This window comes from Apteryx mantelli, chromosome Z (assembly GCF_036417845.1).
Source record: "Apteryx mantelli isolate bAptMan1 chromosome Z, bAptMan1.hap1, whole genome shotgun sequence".
Taxonomy (NCBI): domain Eukaryota; kingdom Metazoa; phylum Chordata; class Aves; order Apterygiformes; family Apterygidae; genus Apteryx; species Apteryx mantelli.
The window spans coordinates 1,263,759-1,277,772 of NC_090020.1; the positions used below are offsets into that span (position 1 = coordinate 1,263,759).

Consider the following 14,014-nt stretch of genomic DNA (forward strand, 5'->3'; position numbering starts at 1 on the left):
GTTGCACAACAAGCAGCCTGGATTTCACAAGAAAAGGGCTAGAGCAGAGCTACTGGGGTGCCCTGTCCGAGCTTCCCCAACTCTTGCATTTATTTCTGAGGCTGTGGTGGAGGGTACAGGGTGGTTGTGCTGCCAGAAAAGTCAGAGGGGATTGGACAACTACAGAGGTACAGCAGTTATTTTCTGCTGTCTTGATTCAAGCTAAAGGAAAGTTGCAGAGGAGAGGAGCATAATATTTCAGCTGTTTTTTCGTTTTCATGTGCTTGGACCAGGGGTGAAGCTTTCAGAGGGGTGGAAGCCATGCCTATCACAAAGCTGTCAGAAAATTAGCTTGCAAGTACTGTGGTTCTTGTATAGCACGACACTCTTCCCCCCTCTAACCTGGAGCTAATTGTGCCTCTTCCTCGGCTAAAGGGTGGTAGGAGCTAGAGCATCTTTCTGTTGCAGGAGAGAGGCATAGGCATGTTATCTGTAGTATGAGTCTGTTACAGTGAGCACATTGTCCTCTCCTACAAACGGGAAAAGGAAAGCTCTGCCTGCAGGGCTGACCATAAAAAAAGAAATCAGTAAGCAGAGGATGCTAAATGTGGCAGCCTTCCTTGCCATTTTTAGTCCCTTGCCAAATGTCGAGACATTCACGATCAATTTATTTTGCCTTGTGCTCCTGTTGTCTCACCATCTCTCCTGCTACTCCAGTAGTTCAAATTTTCCACGGGAGGATGAACCTGCCACTGTAAGATCAGGGCTGTGTACCCTCCGCAGACCAAGACTTGTGCTCTTCTACAGGGGAACACTGAGAGGGCAGCTTACTTTCTGGAAAATGACACAGCAGTGCCTTGGGGGGAAGGGGGCAAGCAAACAGGCAAAGGTGACCACATAAAGAGTGCAGGGAGTCTTCACAAGTTTCTGCAAAGGATATGAGTGGTTTTGAGGAAGGTCAAGTAAGGAGCAACACCACACAGGCATCTTCCAGTTCTCCCTGCAATTGACAGCTGTTCTTCAGTGTTTGAAGAGATGGGTAGATGCACAAAAGATCCCCTTTGGAGTTCAGTTACCATAACGATTGCAAAGGGTACAAGTGAGCTTTTCTGCATTTTACAAACAGCAATACTTGCACTGCAATCCACTGTCCTGCTTCCTTATTCAAGCCGAGGTATACAGCCTGAGCACTTGTACTCCTATGGCATTTCCGTGCCAGAAGAAATAAGATAGGCAGGGCTGGGTGAGGCTTTGTATCATGCAGTTTGCAAGGAGATCTCAGCACTTTTGTTAATCAAGGGAAATTGTTGCAAATTTGAGCTCTGAAGATTAAGTGACTCACTTTCTCTGGTCTAGCTAGAGCACTACCCAAAGTGAAGGATGCACTTTTCCTGGGGAACACTGTAAAGAGGAGCGCTCCCACCACCTGGTGTCTCTTTCCCATCTGTGACTGGAAAGCTCTCCCTCCAGAAGACACCTAGCTGCATCTTCCTACAGAAGGAGCCTGCTAGTTCCTACAGCTGCAGCCCTGCTGTCACCAGTGATCACTAATTTCTACCAAAAGGAGCAGGAAGGAAGATGAGTTCAAACAAAATGAACTTGGACATGTCAGAGGAGTTGGATTTGCTGTCTTTTGCAAAACTAACTTGTCAGTTCTGCAACCCTGCACCTAATGTACTGAACAGATTAACACCAAATTTACCTGTCACTCCTGAGTCCTACTGTACTGGGAAGAAAGAAGCACTTGGTGCTTGATGATTTTATATATTTACAGACACTCATGGTTTTTTTAATAAAGGGCAGTTTAAGGAAAGACTCAACTCTTTGCACTGTGTGAATCTTAAAAGAGTATTTTAGAGATGCAAGGGTGCATCAGGTCAGCTATGCAGCACAAGCCAAAGGTCACAACGTTCTCCTTGTGTTAAGTGGTACCCAAAATAATGAAGGTGAGTGGTATTTCAGATAGCTCAAAAGGCTATAGGTTTCACCAGCGTTAGCTCTGTTTTGAAGGACACATTTCTAGGCTCAGGGAGTGAGGAAGCACACTGCTAGTAAGTGCCTCCAAAATTGACTAATTTCCGATTAGAAAGTCTGCCTTGCCCCAACTAAGGCACTCTCATCTTTATCTAAGCATTTGGAAGAAGAGATATGAAAGGGGAGATTTTCCTTCAGCCAGCACATCAGACATACAGGTGTGTGAGGAGCTGCCAAGCGGATGGAGCTCTCGAGAGAGGCCGGCTGGAGCTGAAGGGCCTTGACGTCCTGGTGGCATGCAGGGAGGGAGTGGCCTGTCCACCAGCAGCTGGGAAGAGTCTGCAGCTGGGGCTGGGGGGCCGAGGGGCTCTGCTCCCCCAACAGCACAGCTTCCCCAAGGCAGAGGGCGGTCTTGCGTGGGCGCAACTCACAGGCTGGCCTCCTGAGCTGCTCTACGGGACTTTGGCTGCCCACCCACTCCCACCAGCAAGCCTGCCAAGAAGAAGGGAAGCAGTCGAAAGGCACTGCTCTGCTGAGCTTCCCCTGGCTGTCCTGCGCTCCTGTGGGCTCCCGCGGTGCAGGCAGCTCGGGGGGCCTAAGGCAGCAGCCCTTGGCCCTGAATGGGAGCCCTTGCATGCTCACTGCTTCTCCTTGCCTTCCCTGGCTTGCCCAGTGCTCTTGCTGCCCATGGCCCTTGCTTGTCCCTGGCCAAGGGAGGCAGCACTTCCTAGCTGCTCTGCCTCGGTGCCTTCTACTTGCACCAGGTAAACAGACTGCACATTCCCATGCACAATGCCAGCAATCCTGCAGATGTGGCAGAGATGGGGGCTGTTGCGCAGCTTGGGGAGCCTCTCTGGCGGCTCGAGTGTCCATCTTTCGACCGCGAGGACATGGTGCGGCACTCTCTCCCAGTGGAAGATACGGGAGGAGGTGTCAGGGCTGCGAGGGAGCAGAGAGAGCCACAGGGTCCTGCAGGCACCCAGCGGCACGGCTGCTGAGAGCTGCCCTGGGCACAGCCCAGAGCCCAGGAGCCATCAATTCCCTGAGCGATGCAGGCAGCCTGGTCTGGCATTGCCCTGCCTGCTGGCTACAAAGCTCGCCCCAGCTGGGCGGGCATGTGTTGCCAGGGGTGTTTGGCTGGGGTGGGAGGAGGGCTATGAGAGAGCAGCAAGGGGCTTTCCTCAGGGGAAAGTGCCAGTGCGGGGCCAGCGCAGCTCGGCACGGCCGGCTCCCTTGGCAGGGCTCAGCAGGGCCTAGGAGGCTGCGCAGTGGCGCTTGGCACCCGAGCTCTGGCCAAGGCAGCTCTTGCCTGTGTCTAACGCCGCAGGCAGCCTGAAGTGCCTGAGCAGCCGTGGGCAGCCGTGGGCAGAGGGCCAGGAGGCTGATGGAGGGCAGTCCCCATGCCATGAACTCAACAGCAGCGCTCACCCATCCGATGCAGCCACCTTCCTCCTGCAGTGCCTGCTCGGCTCCAGCGTCTGGTAGTGAGAACACAGACGGGGAGCTGCCGGGCACGGAGCAAGCATGCGCGGCGCATGCCTCTTATTGTCAGGGAACACCCAGGGCAGAGCCCTGGCTGCGCAGCCTGACCTCGGGGCATGCGCCATCCTGCCGAGGTGGCGAGGAGGTGCAGCCTGGCAGGCGCCATGCACCATGGGGGCACGAGCAGCCCCACTGTGACTGCGGTGCAGGGGCACGAAGCACCTGGGGCTTCCCAGAGACGTGGGGTGGGGGGTGCTGAGGGGCCATGTGGGCTCATCCCCCGCCAGGCCATGGCAATTGCTGTGGAAATGTATGTGTGCCTGTGCACACATATGGAACACACGTGTATACACACACAAACGTATCACAAAGCTACAAAACATTAGCACTATTACTGTCCACAACGCTGCTAGACACTCTGAGCATCCCACAGAACTTGGGAATGAGTCACAGTGACTCCAAGACAATGTCACAAAGGCCAAGGGTCACAAGACAAACACCTGCCTTGGAAAATACACCTGGCAGCAGATTGAAAGTCTTGGGCAGGGACTTCATAGGTCTGAATTCTGGGCTGTAACTGGAACACAAGCCACATTCACTTCCAGGACAATGCTGGCCAAGGTACCAACCACCGGCTCCTTCAGGGGTTGATTTCTTTCATTCTCTTTCCCTGTTTAGGGCAAGCTAAACCCTGCTGACCAGCCCAGTGATGGCAGAATGCTACCGGAGTTGCTTTGGTGAACTGTACACCTTTTCCTCGGTCAGATCAGAGCAAGCCCCAGAGCACGTCACTTCTGCCTGCGGCAACTTGTTTTGCCAATGCAAACCAAAGCCAGATCCAACCAAACTAAAGAAACAAGGAAAAAAACAAGAATCACCTCAAAGCACCCCCTCCCCCCAAAAAACACCATGTGAAAACACTCTGGGGAGAGGTGTTAAACCCATGAGAAGACAGCTTCCTGGCACTGCAGTTCCTACAAGCAGACATGCCTTTGGAAACCCTTGCTGTGTTCCTGACTGGTGATGCTTTCTCTTAAGGCATTGAAAAGTACATCCACTCCAGGGCTCAGGAGAGTTGGCCCATCTCCTCGAAGCACTCGTTGCCCACCCAAATCACAGGGGGAGGGTTGGGCAAGGGGGGGGTGTCCCCAAGGCAAAACACCTTGTCTGAAACCAAAGGATCCTCGGAAGCCCCCTGCTGCAGTCCAAGATGCTGCACACCTTTGCAGGAGAATCAAACCAAAGAGTTTTGCACCTCTGCACTTCTCTGGGCCCAGGGCTCACCAGCTCTTCTGCCCACAGGCTTACAACACCCACAGCGGGCTGTTCCCTGGTCCTCTCCTCCCAGGATCTGCTCTGGGCCCCGACCCACAGGCTGGCCAGTGGGCCTCTTGCCCCTTCACCAGCAGAGCCCCACCTGGGTGAGCTGCTCCTGCCCCAGCCCCATGTCCTTGCCAGCCCTCACCTCCTTTCACGCACCCGCTGAGAGCGGGGAGCTCAGCCCCCAGCACTCCAGGCACAGCCCTGCTCACCTCCATGGGGGCAGCCCACGAGCTGGCACGCTCTTGCCCCACTTGCTCAGACACATCTTGCCCCTGCCCAGCAGGCCCCTCGCACTCCCTACCCAGCGCCCGCCACCCACCACCCCCAGCGAGGCACCCACGCCTCAGAGGCCTTCTCTCTGGGCATGCACAGAGCACACTCGACCACACCAAGGTGGGCACCAAGGACATTTTATTCAGCGTTCACCCGGCAGGCTCTGGGTGGCCGAGGCCGACAGAGCCGCAGGGCTGGGGGATGGCTGTCAGAAGGGCAGCAGCCCCTCACTCCACAGGCTCAGCATCTCTCCCAGCAAGTACGCCAGGCGGGCGTAGATCTGCTCGGGTAGCAGCCACAGCAGCAGCCGGTAGAGCAGCTCCTGGTCGTGCTGGGAGGCGTAGAGCACCACAGCGCCCAGCACAAAGCCGACAACCAGCTCCAGGCAGACAAAGAGCACACAGAGTCTCCTGAGGGACAACGGAGGGATGGGAGATGAGGCAGGGCCGATGCATCCCAACCCTCTCCCGCCCCGCACCCACCGCTGGGCTGCAGGGACCCCGTCCGGGAACCCCACCATCTGCCCCCCAGACACTGCTCGTCACTCCCTCATGGAGGGTTGCAAAAGAGCCACCACAAGCCCAGAAAGAAGAAAGCCCAGAGCAAGGAATACACTCCCGGCGCGTCTTTCCCAGCTGCAAAGCCCACAGACAGCGAGCAGGACACCCCAGCACAGGCCAGCTCGCTGCACAACAGCCCACACATGGGCCCCAGGGCACAGGGGACTCGAGGACAACTCACTGCAGCCACGTAGCGATGCCGCATCTCTTCGCCAGCTCCTCCCTCTCCTGCAGGTCAACACCGAGCGGGGACACTTGTGGGGCCTGCACGGGGCTGCACGGTGCCCCTCTCCCCAGCAAGACCCCGCCAGCCATGGCAGGCCTTGGCGCTGCCTCTCCCCCTTACCAGCTGGGCTTCCACCAGCTCTGGCAGCACAGAGCCCTCCACCTCAGGCTTCTGCTCCATCTGCTGCTTGCTGCAGGCAACAGGGCTTGCTTGGACCAGTACTGGCTTCCATGGCCATTGAGACAACCCATAGCAGCATACTACAACCCCTCACCAGGGACCGGGGTCTCCTATCGCGCCACATGCTGCACACAACCCCCATGCCCTCCCCGGGGCTGGCACTGGCATCTGCTGTGACTCCAGGAGTGGCACAGAGCCCCCGCGTAGCTCTGTGCACAGAGGTGTGCCTGGGCCCCACTCACTAAGCATTTTCCAGCTCCAGCTCCTCCACTTCCTCTCGAAGCTGCCATATTGCAGCACGCAGCACCTGGGAGAGGGAAGGCTCATGCTCCATGCGCCTGCTACAGCCTCCTGCAAAGCACCCGGCCAGTGGGCACCCACCGCCCTCTGCCCTTGCCCCCTTGGCACTACCTTCACCCGCTCCTCCTGCTCACGCAGCTGCTCCTTCAGCTGGGCCGAGCGCCCTTTTGCCTGCAAAACACAGGACACACAATGCAGGGAGCAGAGGTGGCAGCGGGGCAGCCCCCTCCCCATCCAGCCCCAGGGCTGTGTCCCCTCGCAGCTCCCCTGCTCCAGGGCACAAGCAGGGCTGGCAACGGACAAGGCCAGCCAAAGGTAAATCACGGACGCTGGCCCCTGCGGCAAACAATCTACCCAGACCCACTGCTGGCCAAGCCTGTGGGGTTCACGGACCCCAGCGCTAGCACCCTGCCATGCACACTGCCAGCACAGCTCTCCCTCTGCCCTGTACCTCGTCCAGCTCCTGCAGCCTCATGCCTCTCTCCTCCTTGGCTGCCTGCAAGCGCTCCTGCAGGAGAGGAAAGCAGAGGAGAGGAGGAGAGGAAGAAAAGCACCCAGTAGGGAACAGTGTTTCTCCCTTGAGATCTCCTGGCAGCAGGTCCCAGGCTCTGTGCCCTGCTGCCTGTCCTCAGCCCCCAGCTCCCACTGTGGTGCTGCCCCTCACATGCGGCTCCCCTCGGGTATCCAGCTCTGCAGGCACCAGGGAGAAGGCAGAGGACCCCAGCCCAGCTCACCTCCAGCTGCGGCAGCAGCTCCTCCAGGCCCTGGAGCTCCTGGCGGCTGCTGCAGCCCCGCTGGGTGAGGGCACAGTTCTCCCTGCGCAGCTCCTGGGCAGCGCCCTGCAGCTCCTGCTTCTCCTCCTGCTGCGTGGGGAAGGTGCAGAGCAGGGCTTCAGAGCAGGGCAGCGATGGCCCCCAGTGGGGCTGCAGCAAGGGCAGCCCCAGCCCTGTGCACCACCAGCACTCCACACCTACCAGGCACCACAGCAGCTCCCTGCAACAGCCCCTCTCCTGCTGCCTTTGCTCCAGGTGCTCCCGCAGCCTGCTGAGCTCAGCCAGCAGCCCTTCCGGCTCCTCGGCCACCTTCCTGCACCTCTGCAGCCTGCAGCAAAGGGGCGCCATCAGATTTGCCCTGCACAGGCCCTCCCACCAGCCTCCCCTTCCTCCATCATCCTTCACGCCGCAGCCTCCCCAGCCTCCTGCGTCCCTGTGCCCAGCAGCATCGGGATCACCCCACCTGGCCGCCTGCTCTGTCAGGCGGGCGTTTGAGCCCTGCAGTGCCTCATGTTCCTTCTCCAGCATCTCCAGGAGATTCATGAGCTCCCACCTCTCTGCCCTCACACGCTGCAGGGCCAGCTTCAAATCGGCCGCCTCCATGGCTTGGGCTGCGCGCTGGGAGCCAGCACAGCGTGAGTGGGGACAGCCCATGTGCTCGCCCATGCAGGGACGCTCACACGGTCACTGCCCTCCCTGGCACACACACACACACACACACGCAGGTACATTCACACACATGTACTTGTATGTACCGGAAATGATGCCCTTGTGGACAGGGGTTATGAACATCCCGTGGCTACGAACAGGCACCCTGCTCCCACGCAGTCGTGCCACGGGTGTTTCTGCGGACACAGCTACAGCCCTCACCCATGGGCAGGCGTGCTCCGGCTGTGGCACTGGCAGCTCCCCGAGCCCCACCGCCCCCAGCCCACGGCCCTTCCCGTGCCAGACGTGCCCCACGCAGCTCACCTCCGCTCTGCAAGCGCGCCCCGCGGGAGCCCGGCCGCCTCCGCCAGGCAGGGCAAGAGGAGCCACTGGCAGCGGCGGCTCTGGTGATGGGCACCGAGAGCTGCTCCCAGCCCCAGAGCACGAGCCCAGCACCCGCCGCAGCACCTTGCTCGCTCAACCCCCCATGCCTCACACACATGCTTGGCAGGAGCCTGGGTGCAAGGCAGCTGGGCGAGACTCTGCAGCCGCCTGGGCAAAGGCAGCGGTGCCGCACAGTCACAGTAGCTCAGGGCCGTTGCCAAAAGCTGTCACAAAGGGCCTGTGTGAGCACTGGCCTGGGGGCGCCCTGTGTCCCTGGGCAGGCACCCGCCTCCTTCTGCTCCCCCAACCACCGCTGCATGCAGGGAGGGCTAAAACACAGGGCTGGAGACACGAGGAGAAAGGCAACCCCTTCTTCCTCCAGGCCTCTTCTGCAAGATTCAGGATGGCCTTGCCTGACAGGGCTGCCCACTAGAGCCACACCTTGGGGACTCTTGGGAAACAGGGACACACAGCCAACACATGGCCGACTCGTTGTCCGCCATGGGGGCAAAGGGCTTGCTTGGCCCCCTGCTCCCGAGCGGGCACGTTTTCCAAAGCCTTGCAGTTGTGTCTGGGGGCTGGCGGAGACTGGCCCTCACCACCTGCCTGCCTCTGGGGGCAGCAGTCATTCTGGGGCTGAGAAGGCAAGGAGAGCAGTGGGGCACGGCTGCTAGAAGCGCCGTGTCCGCCCCCACCGAGGTCAGGAGCGGGCAATGGCCTGCTGGGTGCTGTCCTCCCATTTGCAGGCTCAGCGCTGGCAAAGGCGGGTGCACATCCTGCTGCGGGCAGTGCGGCCGTGGGGGCCACGGGGACAGGATAGCACTGTTAGCACGTCCCTCCTCAGGTGGGGGGCACTTCCCCTGCACCGCTAAGTATTTCTACTCCTGTAAGGATGTATTTCCCGTGCTCGCTTTAGCGAGGGAACAAAACCTACTTGCCAAGTTTCCCCCTGTAGTTTACCGCCCCCGAGACTGACACACTGCTGTCCTCTTGTCTGAGCAAAATGGCATGAGTCTACGAGTTGTTTTGCCACAGCTTTTGCCACAGGTCACCCTCTCCTTGCAGCCTCTTGAAACAAATCCTAACCCCCAGGGTGTCCCAGCCATGCGCGTAACCATTGACCTGGCCATTCTGCCTCACAGTTTTGTAATGCATTTATTCTAGACCAGTGATCGGCCATGTGACTACTCCACTTCGCCTCAGGGGGGTTTTTCCCCACACACCTCTACCATTCACTTGCCAATTCTTTTTCACCCCGCTCTCTAGCCACTGGGTGCCTCCGGCCCGCACAGCATATGAGTCCCTATAGACACAAGGGGCTCCTTGCTCCAGGGCCAGTTCCACCGCTCTGAGCTCTGCCGGATGGGCCGAGCCATCCGTCTCCTCCGGGAAAGCTGCTCTGGTCTCCATCGCCAAAGCTGCAGCTTTGTCTCTCCCCTCTTCCATGTGTTTGGCTGCTTCTTTGCCATTCACCAATGTAGACCAGAAGCCCGATCCCAAACTCAAAGCCCCAAACCCATAAATGCTAACCCTCTCCCTGTAACCCCCTGACAGAACAACTGCTGTGCCACAAATCCTTGCTCCGAGTTAATCTCAGAGGTAAAATGATTTCTTCAGGTTTATGTCTGACGGATCCTGTTTTCCCATATGGTCACTTTAGCCATGAGATGTGTATTGAGGAAGGAATTTTCCCCAGATCTTACTGACAGATTTCACTTTTTTTTCTATGTTTCACAGCCCAACCACAAAACGCAGCATTAACTGCATTAGTCAGAGTATGTAGGTCTGGTTATTCAGGGAGCAGAGAACTTCAGGGAGGAGTTGACTTGACTTTTGTACCTCCTAAACACTTTGAATACATACTCAGTTGCATGGGGATCTCCGTTAGTGAGCTCCCATGACACAACAAAATCCAACAAAAAAACATGCCACACAGAACAACAGGTCTCCCCTGCCATAACTGTGAGCATTAACATAAAGAGCTTCATCAAAGCCAAAACTGCCACTATGGTCTTGGAAGGAAAGGACCTTACAGGCACCCAGCTGTTCCCTCTGTACAGAGCTCCACCCAGTTCAAGCAGTATCATCCCACCAGAGGTCTGCAAACATCTTTCTACTGGACAGATTATTGCCCTGTGGAATTCTGCTGGCAAACAGGGTAATAGGCAGCCTCTAAAACACACTTCAGACAAAATTAACTGGCTTAGTTAAAACAGCTGATGAGCAAACTCGACTGATTCTGCCTGAAGCTCATAAGCCCTCCACTAAAACATGAGGCATGGGGCATATTCAACTGGCCCAGGCAGGAGCCGGAAAAGGATGTCTATCCATTGTCTAAAAAAATACGGAGTGATAATTAAAGCATCTTGACGGTGTTCTAAAATGAAATAAGATTTTTTTTTTATTGTTATTATTTAAAAAGGAAGGAGAGGAAATATTCTTTAATAAGGAAAGAAATGTTCCTGGCTGCAGAAGCTTTGGTTTGCGCCTACAGATCCAGAACCTCCCCTCACGCCAGCCAGAAGAGCCATGGTAGAACTGAAGGACCATTTTGTACAATTACTGAAAACATGCAATCCAAGTTTAAAAGAACCCCAAACAAAAGCTGCTCGGGACACACTGACGTGTTAACTCCATAACACAAAAGATGCCAAAGAAAGTTCACAAATCGCATAAGAATTACCCCGTAAAGTATTTGAAAGTTAGTATACCGGAAAAATGGAACGATCTGTTGCTCCTACTCTAACGCCTTTTCCCACACCCTTAGCTATCGAAGCGAACTACATTCCAACTCCAGCAGCTCTGTGGCAAGCCCCTTTTCTTTTGCATAGTACATTTCTTTGCTATCCCCTTCACGGACAGAAGTCTACCTCCTCTCCTCGCTGCCCTTGGCAGGTCCACTATACAAACCCCTACCCATCCACTTGGTGGTAACCCACAGAGAAATTCACACATTTCTTTTTTCTCTCCCCTTCGCCCCAGTTTCATTTCTTGAAGGCAATTAGCAGTTCACTTTGTGGACCTGGAGTCCACAGATGGAGCATATAAAACAGGCGGGTCTCTACCTTTACAGCTATAGCCTGAGCTCTGCCTTTAGAAACTAGATAGAATTAGGATATTGGTACAATTCTTTATTTTCTAATTCTTATTTATTGAACATAGCATCAAATAGACAAGAACTGGGAAATTGGTATAGCGCTTCTCTATGCTAAAAAGGTACTGTCCTCCACAGTCCAAATTGGCAGAAGACCTACGTCAGATTCCTCAACAAGGAAAAAGACGACGGTCATCTGTGTGGCTTCATTTATAAGTATGAGTAACGCACGAGAGCCTTTTGTTCTCCAGAATGATGCATTATAAGGAAAAACGTCAAGCTTGTTTTCCAAGTGCCTTAGGGATGTGCTTCACCAAAGAAAATGCCTGAAAGAAGTCGCATACTCAGAAGAGAGACTTCAAAAGAAATACCTCACACCTAGGCAAGCAGACTCACAGAGCTGTGCCAAAATACTTCACTGAACGGTGAAGCACTTTCAAAAGTACTGACTCTGACTTTCACAGACCACACTTTGGAAAGCTGTATTGAAAGCTACGCCACGGCTATTTCTTGTCAACAGTTTTATTCATTACGTTCCTCTTTTTCATCTCTATTTTTAGGTCAGGTTTAGCCAAATGACCCTATTACCCTTCTTGTGATGCAGCTCCCCTGATCTGGCTGCGCCAGAAGGGGCGGCTGCTTGTCTCTACAGCAACACTCTGTTACTATTCGGAAAAGCAACACAGGCCCCCCATTCCCAGGGAAGCTGACTGCGGGTATTCGTCCTCTTCTTAGACTTGTCCCCATGGGATGAACCCTCAGCCTTTTCAAGGATGAGGCAATTCTGCACATAAGGTTCGGGTATACATGACAATAAGAAAGTTTAAGGGACAGAAAAGAACGACACTTACTAACATTGGAACAAACGCTTCCCAACAAGGGGGTTGTGCATGGACATGAGCAGAGAGGCTCTAGCAGAGACACAAGCAGCAGCTGGTTTTGAGTGGCGGAAGGCACGGTCACAAACTTCTGTCACCACTAGCAATTTGCAGCTCTGCCGGCACCTCCGGCTCTGGAAAACGGAAGTCAAATGAATACATTCAGCACTTGCTATACACTGTTGCTCATTCCAGAATGACTGGAAAGGCACAGTGATTGATGCAGTAGAACGTGAGATAGCAAACGAGCCGTGTTGAGAATGTGACTGACCGAGCAGCTGAATGCCGGCAACGTGTGCATACAACAACTAAAAGGTGGGCTTGAAAGAAAAAGGAAACAACTGGTCCTCCTCCAAGAATGTCCTATGCATTTGTGTACTTTCAAAAAAGGACTTCATGATTGTTATGGATTAAAGACCCGTGAAAGGGAGAGAAAGGTAAGCAGTCTCCAATTCCACCAAATTTAAAAGGAACACTGATCCAGCTGGGATGCAAAATGCTGTTTTGTTTAGTTTGGAGAGTTTTCAGTCATTCCTACCAGCTCTTTGGTTTGCAAAATTCTTTGAGATGAAGTCACAAGGCTTTGTATGACTCTCTGCTTCCTGGAAGACTACTTGACACTCTTAGGTCAACCAGAACTTTCTCGTTGGTTGCATATACGAACAATGGCTACAAAATGGAAGTGGCTAGTGTTCTGTCACTTCATTTTGAAATGTTTACAAGGCACAGTGAATTATGGAGAGCTTTCTGGTAATGCACAGACTGACCCTGGTGTTTTCTGTTACATAAACACATTTCACCATTGCTTTACACGCCTCCCATTAGTTACATGTTTTGGAGAGATAGCATTCCTTGGAAAAGGATCTTATACGAATAGGGTTACCTTCGGCGCTAGTCACGTGCTTATGTTTATGGCTCTCTTTGGACACTTATTCGGCGTTGAAGCCTCTAGATGGAAGGGAACTGGGCAAGAGTTCCTGGAGTCAGAGCAGCAGTCTGTGGTTCAGTGGAAAGAGTAAAACAGGCAGAAAAGCTTTTTTTTTTTTTTAATTTATTACTGAGGATTATTTCTGTTATTATTAACAGAATTATTACTGAAGAATATTTCTGTGGATTGGCAGCAAACACAAAGTGCTGGAGCTGGACTCTACAGTCTGGGCAATAGCTGTTTCCCAAACACTGCTCTACAGTGTTTGACTTGCACTCCCCCTCTCACCAGTTACATGCCTTCTGGGGAACACAGCCAATCCTGACAGTACCTTTTAACGTGTCCTTACGGATCCTTTTGGAAAAAGGTGGGTAGGAATGCTCATGCACACGTGACTGGAACCTTTCCTTTCTCCCAAAGGTTTCTCTGTGCCCCATCAGGCAGCTCAGCTGACACGATGCTGAGAATCTTCGACAAAAACTGATGAGGCATTCCTGGATATTCCTGTGGATAGAAGGGTAAGATGTTTCTCGTAACTGCTGCAGTGCTGAAGAAAGTTCCTCACAGTGCAGAATCTTCAAGAAAACTGTGAAGGAGTCGAAGGGCTTGTCTGAAGGGAATTGCAAGGTAATCTCTTCTAACGGAACTGCGACGGGAAAGGAAGTCCCTGCGTTGCAGAGTTCCTGCTCTTCCTCTCCGAATGCTGAGGAAGAAAGATCCCTGCATGAGCTGCCAAAGAGCCATTCACTAAGTGGTGTTACTAGTTTAGGCAATGACTCTAGAAAGTGGACTAAAACTTGCCAGGTCCAAGCTGTTAAAGCTTCCGAGATTTTCTTTTCGAAAAAAAGGGATTGCTAGAAACAGTGAGTAGTCTGTTTTTCCATCCAGAATTGCTCACCTATGATGGACTCAGTGTTCAGGAGTGCTTTCATGCGCCTCGTTCAGGGGGAATACCGAGAAAACACACAGCACAAAATGGGCCCTAGCACTTTGCGCCTTTATCCCATTAGAA

The 14,014-nt window shown here is 54.1% G+C and overlaps 1 protein-coding gene across 2 annotated transcripts in view; it reads left to right on the forward strand.

Moving 5' to 3' along the window:
- The window catches only part of SLC49A3 (solute carrier family 49 member 3), a 32,473-nt gene extending 30,674 nt beyond the window's left edge, over positions 1-1,799 (forward strand). Inside the window, exon 11 of one of the 2 annotated variants that reach the window (XM_067315517.1) lies at positions 1,336-1,799. The gene's annotated coding sequence lies outside the window, so the exon portion shown is untranslated. The remainder of the gene's footprint in view (positions 1-1,335) is intronic. The other variant, XM_067315518.1, reaches the window with a different exon arrangement.
- Positions 1,800-14,014: the final 12,215 nt, after the last annotated feature.